Source organism: Camellia sinensis, chromosome 4 (genome assembly GCF_055761805.1).
Source record: "Camellia sinensis isolate YWXY chromosome 4, ASM5576180v1, whole genome shotgun sequence".
NCBI classification, from domain to species: Eukaryota; Viridiplantae; Streptophyta; class Magnoliopsida; order Ericales; family Theaceae; genus Camellia; species Camellia sinensis.
The window spans coordinates 65841950-65853605 of NC_138964.1; positions in this window are offsets into that span (position 1 = coordinate 65841950).

An 11656-nucleotide genomic window follows, 5' to 3' on the forward strand; every position below is an offset into this window, starting at 1 on the left:
CCATTTCTTGTTCGGCAATCAGTGGGATTAGTCTGATCTGGGGCAAGGTTGGGTCCGGTTCTGGTGCGTCTTCAAGGAGGAAATCGGTTACTCTGGCTTTTCGGCGACCGCTGTATCTGTAGGTCAGCTCAAAATTTAGAAGCTTAGCCCAACTCCTTTCTTCAAAACGTAATGCGGCTCGAAGTGTGTTCAGGTTGGGGTAACTATACAAGGATGCAAGATGGGCTGAGTCTGCAAGAAGGATACGACTGTCAGATCGGTTACGAAATCGGAAACCGAAATAAAACAAAAGCATGCTTAAAACCGAAGTAATTATACCAGGTTCTCCTTTGTTCCAATTTATACTTCGGCCTGGGATCTGGGCTTGCTGATCTTCAAAATTTCCAGACACCCAGAAAAAGTCATCGTCATTTAAGTCTTTATCCGGTGTATCTTTTATTATCTTCTCTCGACGACGGCGTATTCTTAAATAGTAAACTCATCCGTCTTCTTTTGATCCTAAGGAATATTGGTGAAAAATTTCGGCTAAACCGAGGTTCAGACCGGCTTGGCGGTTGAGTTCGGCTATCCCCATTATTATACGATATGAGTTGGTGGACAGTTGGGTCGGGCATAGTCTGGTTTGCCTAAGAAACTCACAAATCAAGGGTTGGACTGGAAATTGTAGTCCAGTTTCTATTATGGACAAAAGGGTGAAGGGTACAAAGCCTGCTTTGCCCCAGGGTAGGGTATTTTGTTTGGCTAGGTTGAGGTGGACATCGTCAGGGATATTGCAGTCCTTACGAAATTCGGCTAGGCCTCCAGGGGTTTCTACCAAAAATCTATATTTACCAATTTGTTTTATAAGTTATTAATAAATTAGTTCGGTCGGAAGAATGAGCTCAGTAGTTCGGTTGAGCGCGCAGAAGGGTGCCTGGGCAACCTAAGTCTGCAAAGTGGAAAACAAAGGTGTTAAGCACAGATCGTAGACCGTGCTACAAAATCAAAGAAAAGATAAAAAATCCTACATCGGCCTATGGGGGATGCTATATCTCGGTTCAGCAAAATGCTTGGTAGCTCGGATTGAGCATAGGGTTCGCGAGATCGGTTTTTGTATAAGGTTGGTTATCTCGGTTTGAACTATGGGCTTTGTTACTTCGGTTGAGCCCCTAGGGGCAGCTTTCTGAGTTTGGTTTAGAAACTAAGAAAGCTGGCTTAGCCCCAAGGCTTAGCTCGGTTGAAGGCCGAGGTTCCTAGTTTACTGAATTCGAACTTCGTTCGGTGAGATTATCTCGGCTAAAGTGAATCAGGAGTTGGTAACTTACTGAAACTACTGTTATATCTACGAGTTCTAGTTCGGTTATTGTCTGAATTGATCTACATATATAGCACAAACAGTGTCCTAGTTCGGTTGGGACAAGTTTTTGGGATCAAAATCAGTGTTCTACAGGTTTCATAGATTCAAGTGGTTCTTATGAAGTTTTTTCCAGAAAAGTACAGAGCAAAATGAAATGGAAAGATATGTTTTGCAAAAATACAGAAAGCAAAATATGAAAACAAAGAGAGATGTACAATACTAACCAGATGAGGAAGCAGGAGCTGAAGATGGAAGCAAAACACAGCAGTTCACAAACTCTTTCAAAAAGACGAAGAATAATGAAGAACACGAGCTCAGAAGACTGAAGAAGTAGTAGAGGCACAGAGAGGGAGAAGTTGCAAAATATGGCAAAAATGAAGAGGCTCGTTTTTAGGTAAAAGAAAAAAGGGCAGGACTGTTCAAATTTCACGAAGTACGAAGACGGCGTGGCAGCCGTCCTCAGTCAATCAGAGCGTGCCACGTGTCCTGGGAAGGAGAAACGATTCAGTCACTGTGATTGAAGAGACGTTTTGACTGGACAAGCAGAGCCCGGTATAAGATTAGCTCGGCTGGAAAGGCTTAAAAACTTCGACTTGACTGGCAAAGGTAATCCCAATCATGCTGTGCAGATGGAATTAAGGGGCAATTGAGAAGGTAATTTTGGTGAAAATTGGGCCGAGCTATGAGATGGACATTATGGCCCAAAATACGAAGGGCTGGGTAAACAGGCCGTAAAATTACTCCGGCCCAAGAGAAGTAAAAGATTACTCCGGCCCAAGAGAAATGTAAAGTTACTCCGGTCCGAAAGCGACTTGGAGTTTGACCAGTCTCAGAATTAGTCCGATCATGGAGTATTGTAGTTAGAACGGTCAGAACCTTGCTACTCGGTAGCTCGGTCTGAACACACCATGGGTTGTACAAGAGAGAACAGAGATAAGGAGGAGTAAATGGAAGAACCGAACTAAGTATAGTTCGGCCTACTCTGTGGCTCAGCATAGTGTAGACGCGCCCGCGGAGGGGGCCCTCATGCTACAGTTCGGACTCGCGATTTTGTTGTCGCGGTTCTTAATCTGAACCAAAGAGTCCAAATCTGGCAAATCGTTTTGAAAAACAGATTTTTGAAAAAGTAGTGCCAAACATGGACTGCTTTGCCAGATAACAGAATCGCCACCTAAATATTTTTTACGGGGGAATTTAGGAAACCCTGACTCGGTGCCGAAGGCCACATGTCCGTCATCACCGAAGTTGTCTCGGCTCGGGAGCTTGGGTACGATCGGGGAAGGTCCCGGTCCGAAAACCGGCCTCTACTAACCATGATATCCGATTTTGAAAACGCTATGTGTTCTTACTCCATTTATTAGCCTAGAATTACTATGTTATGCGCGCAGCAAACAAGTATAGACTAGATTGCCTAATTTGGAAATGAACATTGCATATCCGTTCGTTTTGAAAATATTTTGGAATTTGCTACTCGTAAGTAGGCTAAAACACGGATTTCAACGAGTTTTCCCAACTTAAGCAATCCAACCTCCATCCACAGGCATTCAAACAGTTTAACACATAAGCATTTAGCCGCATGGCAAGCATACTGTCATGTTAACATTCACACACATGTGAGATGCTAAAGCATAAATACTTACATCGTACTCCGTGCCAAAACAGTAAACTAGTTAGCAAACATGCGTGTCCTAGTTCATGTTAATTTGCCTAATGCAACGCATACAGGATGCAATTAGATAGGCTCAGCTAACCTAAGCATGGCATATGAAATGCGATCAACTATCACATATTCAATTTTCGAATTGAAATACAAATGCAGTTAGCGTGATGTACCGAGCCTAATGCATGCAGTACAAATGCATGAATGCACGCATGCATAGCATAAGGTATGCTAAAATAAATGTGCCATAATCTACCATCATAAGCAGGTAAATAAAAGGGAAGAAAGAAGTGGGGGTTGGAAGACATGCACACACTCACGCACACTTATTACATATTTACCCTCACTCGGAGGGACCAAATAAATATTACAAATTAATTAACTACGCAAGCTAATTAATATTACAAATTAATTAATTTAATTAACAAATTAAATAAATTAAAGAAAAACAGTAAACCGCCTCGGAGCGAGGGCCAGATGCAACACATGCTCGGGACTGGCTCGGAATCGCACTGCCATGCATAGTTCGCCTCTGTTTTCCCTTCTCTGCTCCTCTGAAAACTGCCAAAGTCTCAGGGATGCCTCTCAGGACACTGGGAGACATCATCGGCTGAGCAGAATTTCCACCGGCAATAGCATTTAGTCACCGGCACAAAATAATTCCACCGGCCATCGATTGACTGTCGGTCGGCACTAAATACTGCCGGCCGGCAATAAATTCCTGCAGAACCTGCAACTCACAGCAGCAGAGGGCAAAATCTTGCATGGCAATGCAATTCAAGCAATTTATGCACCTATCACATTCCTTATCATGTTAATGACTCAAAGGAGGATGTGCCTCGATTCTCGGACCACCAATCACGCATTTCCATGCATGATGGCCCAAAGAACCAAGTATGCAACTTTGATTTCAAATGCAATGCAAACCAATCAAACCAAACAAGGCCCAATTCCTATCATCAAGTCAAGGAACAAGGCATGCATGCAAGATGCAATGCAACCTAAGCATGCAAGCTAAGGATGCAACATGGCATGGCAACTAACTTATGCAAGCATACAAGCAAACATGAGGCAATGCAAATGGATGGCAAGATGGACTTAAACATGAATTAGGCAGCTCTAATAAGGCCCAAAACAGTGGCCAAAATGCTAAAATGAGGGGCCAAATACACATGCACACATACACATATTGAAAGGCCAACACTTGGGCATAAATTGAACAACTCTCAAGCACACTTGAAAGGGACAATCATGGACTATTAACATGCAACATAAGCTCTGAAAATGCATGTTAGGATGGTGTCAAACCAAGCAACAAAATCAAGCCAAACATACAACAAATAGTCCAAGTGTTCAAAGTAAACTAATGGGGCATTGAACTACACTTAACAAGACCAAACATGGCATGAAAGGAAGGACCAAAATCAGAGGTTTAGCATGTTAAAACAAAGCTAAAGGACTACTTAGATGGCATCTAAGTGACTCAAAATTCATAGGCATGCACAATGGTCAAAACATAGAGCATGCAACACATACTTTCAAAGCATCAAAGAGGCATGCAAGGCAATCTAGCAAGCATGAAAATGGGACTGAAATAGCATGTAGGGTGGACCCAAATCACCAAATCAATGCAAAGATGTCATGCTATACATTCATATGCTCAAGGCCAACAAGCCTAAATACAAAGGGGCTATACCAAGCATGCTGAAATCGACCCAAACACTTATGGACAGACCTAAAACATGTCAAGATAAGCACATAATCTTCACAAGACTAAGCCTAAAACATGCTAGAACTAAGGCTAACAACCTAAGGCATATCAAGGCATAAACATGGCATTACATGGCAACTATGCTAAGCATGCATGGGGTACCAAAACCAACTTAAAATCATGTTATATCATGGATATATAAGCATGAAAAATAACCTAAACATGCTCAACACACATCCAAGCATAATGCTCTCTCAAGAGGCCAAAACATGCCCTTTTTAAGGACAACAAGGAGAGGGGGTGGCCCTCTCCTTCTTGGGACTTCAAAGCATCATCTTCACCACTGAAATCCCTCAAGATTTCAGTGGTGAAGAGACCTCAACACCAAAATCCCGGAGCTAGCACAAAATGGCTCAAAATGAGGCCTTTTAAGGCCTAAGGGTGGTCAACAACCCTCAAACAACAAAACACCCTTAATAAACAACAAAGAGGGCCTAAAAACAGAACTTTTTTATGTTATACAATAAACACAAAAACAGCTCTAAGATAGGTGGAAAATCAATGCAAAAATGGGGAATAAAGGTGTAAGTTTCTTACCCTTGATGATCCCTTCACAAATGGTGTTCCAATGGCCTCCTTTAGCTTGAATCCAACACAAAAACTTCAAAATCAGTCCCTTAGAACCTCAGCTCCAAGAAGAAGGTGAAACACTAGGTGTTTGTGTACAATAGTAAGACACAAAGCACCTAGTGCACCAATGAGAGGGAAAGAGAGATAGAAAATGTATGTAACTCAAACCCTAGAACCAGAGCTCAACAATGGCTGTCTAAGCTCTCAAAATATCCTAAGTCTCTAACCTAAGTCCCTCTCTTTGCTCCAAGAGAGAGCCTCTCTCTATATGTCTTGTAAAGCTTACAAGACAAGCTTTACAAGAGGGAGATCCCTCCATACACGTGTATGGAGGGATGCAAAAGCAAGACAGCTGTCTAAAAATATCTGCAAAAGCAGATGAACAGCAATCGGCTGGCCAAAAATGCCATCTTGGCCAAAAAGAGTGCCGGCCGGCACTAAAAAGTGCTGACCGGCAACAAATAGTGCCGGCCGGCAATATACATTGCCGGTGGCAGCAAACACCAGCCGGTGGCCTCTAGCCACTGCCGGTGGTGGGTGGGGATGGTCTACAAGCCCTACCCTGCCTCTCAAAGGCAAGATGCAACTGTTTGGTGCAAAACCAGACACTAAACGGTCAAGTTCGGAGATTCTGAGGCAAGGCGCGCGAGCCGAGACCTCCGGGAACTCCAAACGAACACAAACATGGATAATCACCGAGTGTTCAAACGGTGACGTCCAAGTCTTGAGGACGGTCAAAAATAGGGTGTCTACACATAGCCAGTTTTATTTCGGTCATGTTGTGGTTCGACCATGGTAAAAACCATCTCACTTGGTTTAAGCAGTGAGGGAGGTGTTGAAGGATAAACATTATCTTTCAGGAGTATGAATCCTAGGAGGACTCTGCATGGAGGAGTAGAAGTCCTACTAGGATTGTGCCACACGAAACCTATAAAAGCTCACAAACATCACCTTTGGAGAGGTAACACACAACCTTGTTTTCTGAATACACAGAGCTTTTGTCTATTTGTCAAGCTTACTGACTTAGGCATCGGAGAGGTTTCCGGCACACACCCGCCGGCTAGCTCACATTTGTGTTTTCAGGTGATAAAGCGACGACGTACGGAGGAGCGCAGATTTGATCAACAGGATTATACGAGAAGGTTTATTTCTTTCCCGTACACTATCAAAAGAGTAATTTTGGAAAATCAACTTTTTTCAAATGCAATAATTGTACTACCAAAAAAAGTTAGATTCATTATTTTGGGACGAAGGGAGTAAAAATTTTAAACATAACTAGTAGTCTATATATTATGTTTTAAATTTTTATCCATGCACATCTATCTAAAAATATAAAGAATAGGTCCTAATAAGTGGACTTATTATTTAATAGGTCTTATGAGAAAAATTTGTCATACAAAAAGTCACTAATTGTAAGTTTTAGCGACAATTTATAAAAATCATGACAAAAAAAAGTCATTAATTGTCAATTTTTAGCGACGTATGTAAAAAATTGCCACAAAAAAAATATTTTTAGCGACAATTTTACCAAGGTTTATTTTCAATAGGACTTGATAGGAATTAAGTCTGACTATTAGGACCTATTGGTAATTTACCAAAATATAACTAGTAGTCTACCCAAATATTCTCTATACACATCTATCCAAAAATATATAATCCTTTAAAAAATATAACAAGTGCCAACTAGTCTTGTACAATTCACGTTGTTACACGAGTTCATCCATCTATACAAAAGAAAAAGATAAAAAATTGTCAAATAATGTTTTTATGAAAATATTTGCACATCAAATGATTGTAAAATTGGACAAAAAATAAAAAGTTCCATGGAAAGTAAAGGTAACATGAACAAGAAAGTAAATGAAGTAATTAAAATGATACTTTTCACCTTTTTTCCTCACATTTTTGTCTCTAATTCTCTAACAATGCTTCCTAGCAATGTGACGCTTGCTCTCACAATTTTGTTTAATCTAGGCCGAGGTGACTGTGATGATCTCGGGACTATTTGGGGGCCGTTTTCAATTTTCACCCCCAAATGGCTCGTTTTTGCATTTTTTCTCCGCATTTTATTTTCTAATTCTCTAACTGTATGTCCTATCAATGCGCTGCTTGCTCTTACAAGTTTGTTTAATCTAGGCCGAAGTGATTGTTATGATCTCGTGGTTGTTTAGGCCTGTTTTCAATTTTTGCCCCCAAACAGCCTAGTTTTGCCTTTTTTTCCTCACATTTTCTTGTCTAAATCTCTAACAGTGTGTCCTATCGATGCGCCGCTTCCTCTCACAAGTTTGTTTAATCTAGTCCGAGATGAACGTGATGATCTCGGGGCTATTTAGGGGTTGTTTTCAATTTTTGCCCCCAAATGCCATCCTTCAAAATAAAAAACAAACCAAAATAGAAGTGATCAAACCAAAATAGAGAGAGGACCCTCAGCAGCAGCAGAGCAAATGATCACCTGCCCCAAACTATTAGACCATAACAGTAGCAGCAGTAGAGCAAAGTTTGGATAGTAAAAACTTAAGGCTGATTACTTCTATTTGTGTGGATCCTTATATTTACTCTTGAAATTTAACTTGAGAAGATATATTGCATATTGATGTTCTGTTTGATCTATTGTTTGTTATGTTTGAACAAATAATTTATAATTAGATCAAACACCAAGAACTTACAACAGAAACATTACCTATAAACTCATTAACATACTTCCAATTGCAAGGTAGTGATTTCCCTCTCAATACCTGAAGCAACATAAAAGTCCAACTAACTACCATTACCAATTATACATAGGAAATATGTTTTTCTCAATATGTAGTAGGCTCAACAAAAATATTGAAAAAGAATACAAATAAATAGGAGTTTCATTTCTCTCCTATATTTGCTACAAAAGGTTTCAAACTTTCAACGATAATTAAATATGAAACACATCACTACTTTTTAAATGCAATTGCTAGCTTATGAGTTTAGAAACAAAATCATAATTGTGTATCCAAGTGAAATTTTAGAAATATTATCATTATATTACCTAGTTGTAGAATCCTTTATAAAATGATGTTAGTTTTAGGGTTTGTTTTCATTTGCTACCAAATTTTCAGCTTGTCTTATCTTCCCACATTGGTGTTTCACGTTGTCTTAAAATGAGGCAAAACTGTACTCATTTGTGTGGAAAAAAAATGATAAGTTCCTTATACTCCCAAGAAAAGGCTTGAACTATTAAATGATCATGAAGTCATCAAGTTGTGTGGGACTGGTATGGTTCACGCTTCAATATAAAACAAAACAAGAAATAAATTGCTTTTAGCATTCATGAGAGAAGCTTATTGTTCTTTGTCGCTTCCACGCTGGTTGAAGGTTCGCTAGAGGAATACCTTGTGAATTAACTATGTTTATAAGTTGAAGGTAAAGTACTTCAAATCTCCATCAATATATTTATTATTTAGCAGGAGAGATCAAGCCTCTACATCAACCAAAAAAAACCTTGAATCTAAGACAAAAATCACAACACATTTACTCGTTTCCCAAAAATCAAACTCCTACAGCATTAAAAAACTGCTTAATATATTTTTTTTCAAACATAACACTTCAATCAATGTAACATACAAAAAACTCCTTAATATACTTTTTCCAAACATAACACTCCAATGTAACACTAGAAAATCACACTAATAGAATTGTAGATTTCAACACTCGACAGTTAATACCAAAAAGAATCTTTTACACCTCATCTTTCCATTCTCATCCCAAAAACGAATCTGTAACGCCCAGAAAATTTTAACATCAATCGATATTCATTGTAAGAGAGGGTGTGATCCTACAACCTTTACATCATCGATCACTAAAGTTTGTACAAAAGTAGTTCCACATGCGAATTATACACTCAATGACTTCAAATACATGAACATATAGCATGTAGAACATCAAGTTAAAAGAAATAAACAAAATGCCCTCAAGGGCTTACACCTTCTAAGGCTTATGCCCGGTTACGCAAAAATGGTCTCTCGGACCCAAATAGTTATAGCCCTTGGCTAACAAAATATACCACAACAAAATAAGAGCCCTATGCTCCCACCACATACGTTCGCACCCTAATTTGGCAGAATCACCATGTCTTTTCCTGCACCAAAATCTCATAGGGTGAGCATAAAGCCCAGTAGAGAATTCTTAACAAAGTATATACGTTTATACAAGTCTCAAGGTATGATATACATATTCCATGTTATGCTCTTTTTAAAAAAATCATATTTCCTCATCTTTTGAAAACCATCATGCTCAATGATATCATGATATCTTCAACAAATTCAAAGTTTATCAATTTAATTCAAGGGGCAGTAAATACGACTCAGATAATCCCAAGGTTGGTGTCTACAAGTAGGCATAACTAGCACTACCAAAACCCCACTTTACCGGTTGCTAATTGAAAAGGAATCCTCCACGTGTGTTTTCGGTCTTTCACCCCGGACACTCAGCCAACTTAATCAATTTCATCTACACCTCATATCCGGATTTACCAACGTATTTACCCAAAACATTTCAATAAATCTCATTTTCATTTTTACAATATTTCATTTTCAATGCAAGTTTCAAATCCCAATTCTATGTTTATAACAAACAAAGTATTGAAAGGTTAATGGAATTATTATCCACGCAATGAAAGAATTAACCATGCGATGCAACATGCTTCCATTCACAACACTTCTACACAAATGTTCCATTTGTGATCAAAATTTCCATTTTTCAATTATTCCAGGCAAGGTTCTCATAATAATCACAACACTCATTTCCCTTTTTGAAGCTATTCCTCATCATAGCCATAGATTCATCTAAGTTTTTCAATGACTAGCCAACAATCTCATGCTTCTTACAATCCTCAATAATTTATCCATTTCATGGCTACATTACATTTTGGTCAATAACCTCCCAAAATCCCCAATTCTCATATTCCAAAAAAGAAAATTTACCTTTTGCCAAGTAAAAACAAGAAATTTTCCAATAATTCTTTTATTTTAACATGGTGATATATAAACACCCACAAATTTCCAACATTTATCACGAAGTCTCAAATTTCTAGGTTTTTGTCCAAAACTAAACATTTCTTCATCTTTCACGAGAAACCTTTTTCCCAAAGCCCCCATTTCCATAAATATAGTCAAGTTCTTTAGTATTGTAAGAGAAACAAGAGGTAAACCCATTTGTGAAATCACCACAACACATAAACCAAAACCAAATTCCTATACTACCCAAAGGAGTTCCAAATCAACATAATCTTGTTAAAACATATATATAACTCAAAGAAACTCCCTACCTCAAGTTTTTTGGAGGAAAAAGAGATGAAAACCCCAAAATCAACGGTGACAAAACCCGATCTTCACCGTACACAATGTAGCCCTTGAGGAGTTCTTCAACTTTGACAAAGGGACTAAGGGCAAAACTCTAATGGATCTAGAGAAATCAAAATTTTGATCCAATTTGGTGTAGAGAAATATAGAGAGAAGGGAGAGAAAATAGTTTTTTAGAGAGAGAGATATATATCAAAAGTAAGGAACATTCAGCCCAAAGAGGAGAAATAGAGAAATTTTCGGACTTCACCTACCACCACATGTGTGGCACCTATGCCCTCACGTGTCGAGCGTGCCTTCCGCACGTGCGGCCTTCATCCCCGCACGTACGGCCCTTTCCCTCGCACTTCCACTCCCGCACCTACATATATTGCAGTGTGCTTTTCAACCCTCCCATGTTTTCCGCATATGTGGCCTCACTTCCCCCACGTGTCGCCCCTCTCCAGCATGTGCGGCCCAAGGCCCCCCGTGTGGTGGTCCTTCAACCCAGAATTTTCTCGGCTCAATCCCAAACACTCTGGAACCGACCCCGCACCCTATGAAACAAGTGAAACTCAACACCGAAATAAACAAGAACAAGAATTTGAGAAAAAATTTCGAACACAACAAACCCAAATGGTTAACAAGGTTCCAAGTTACACCCGCCACTCTAACAAGGGCAAACCCAATGTACACAATGAGGGAAGAGGCGCACAACATAACCGGTCATCACAGAATGAACTAATTTGATAAATGAATCACAAAAGGACATTTCCTTAAACTCAAATGGCACTAAATCAAATAGATATTACTTTCTAAAACAAAAATGGCTAATTGGTTCATAAGAAAACTCTTAGTATTTAATGGATTACCATTCTCCCATATGTGATTTATGGGTAAAATTTTCAATTATTTGTGCCTTTTGATAACACTTACGTTTTCAGTTTTTAGTTTATATTTACAAAAATTTTAAAAACTCAAATAAAAACTTATTTGGTAAATTTTTGATTTAT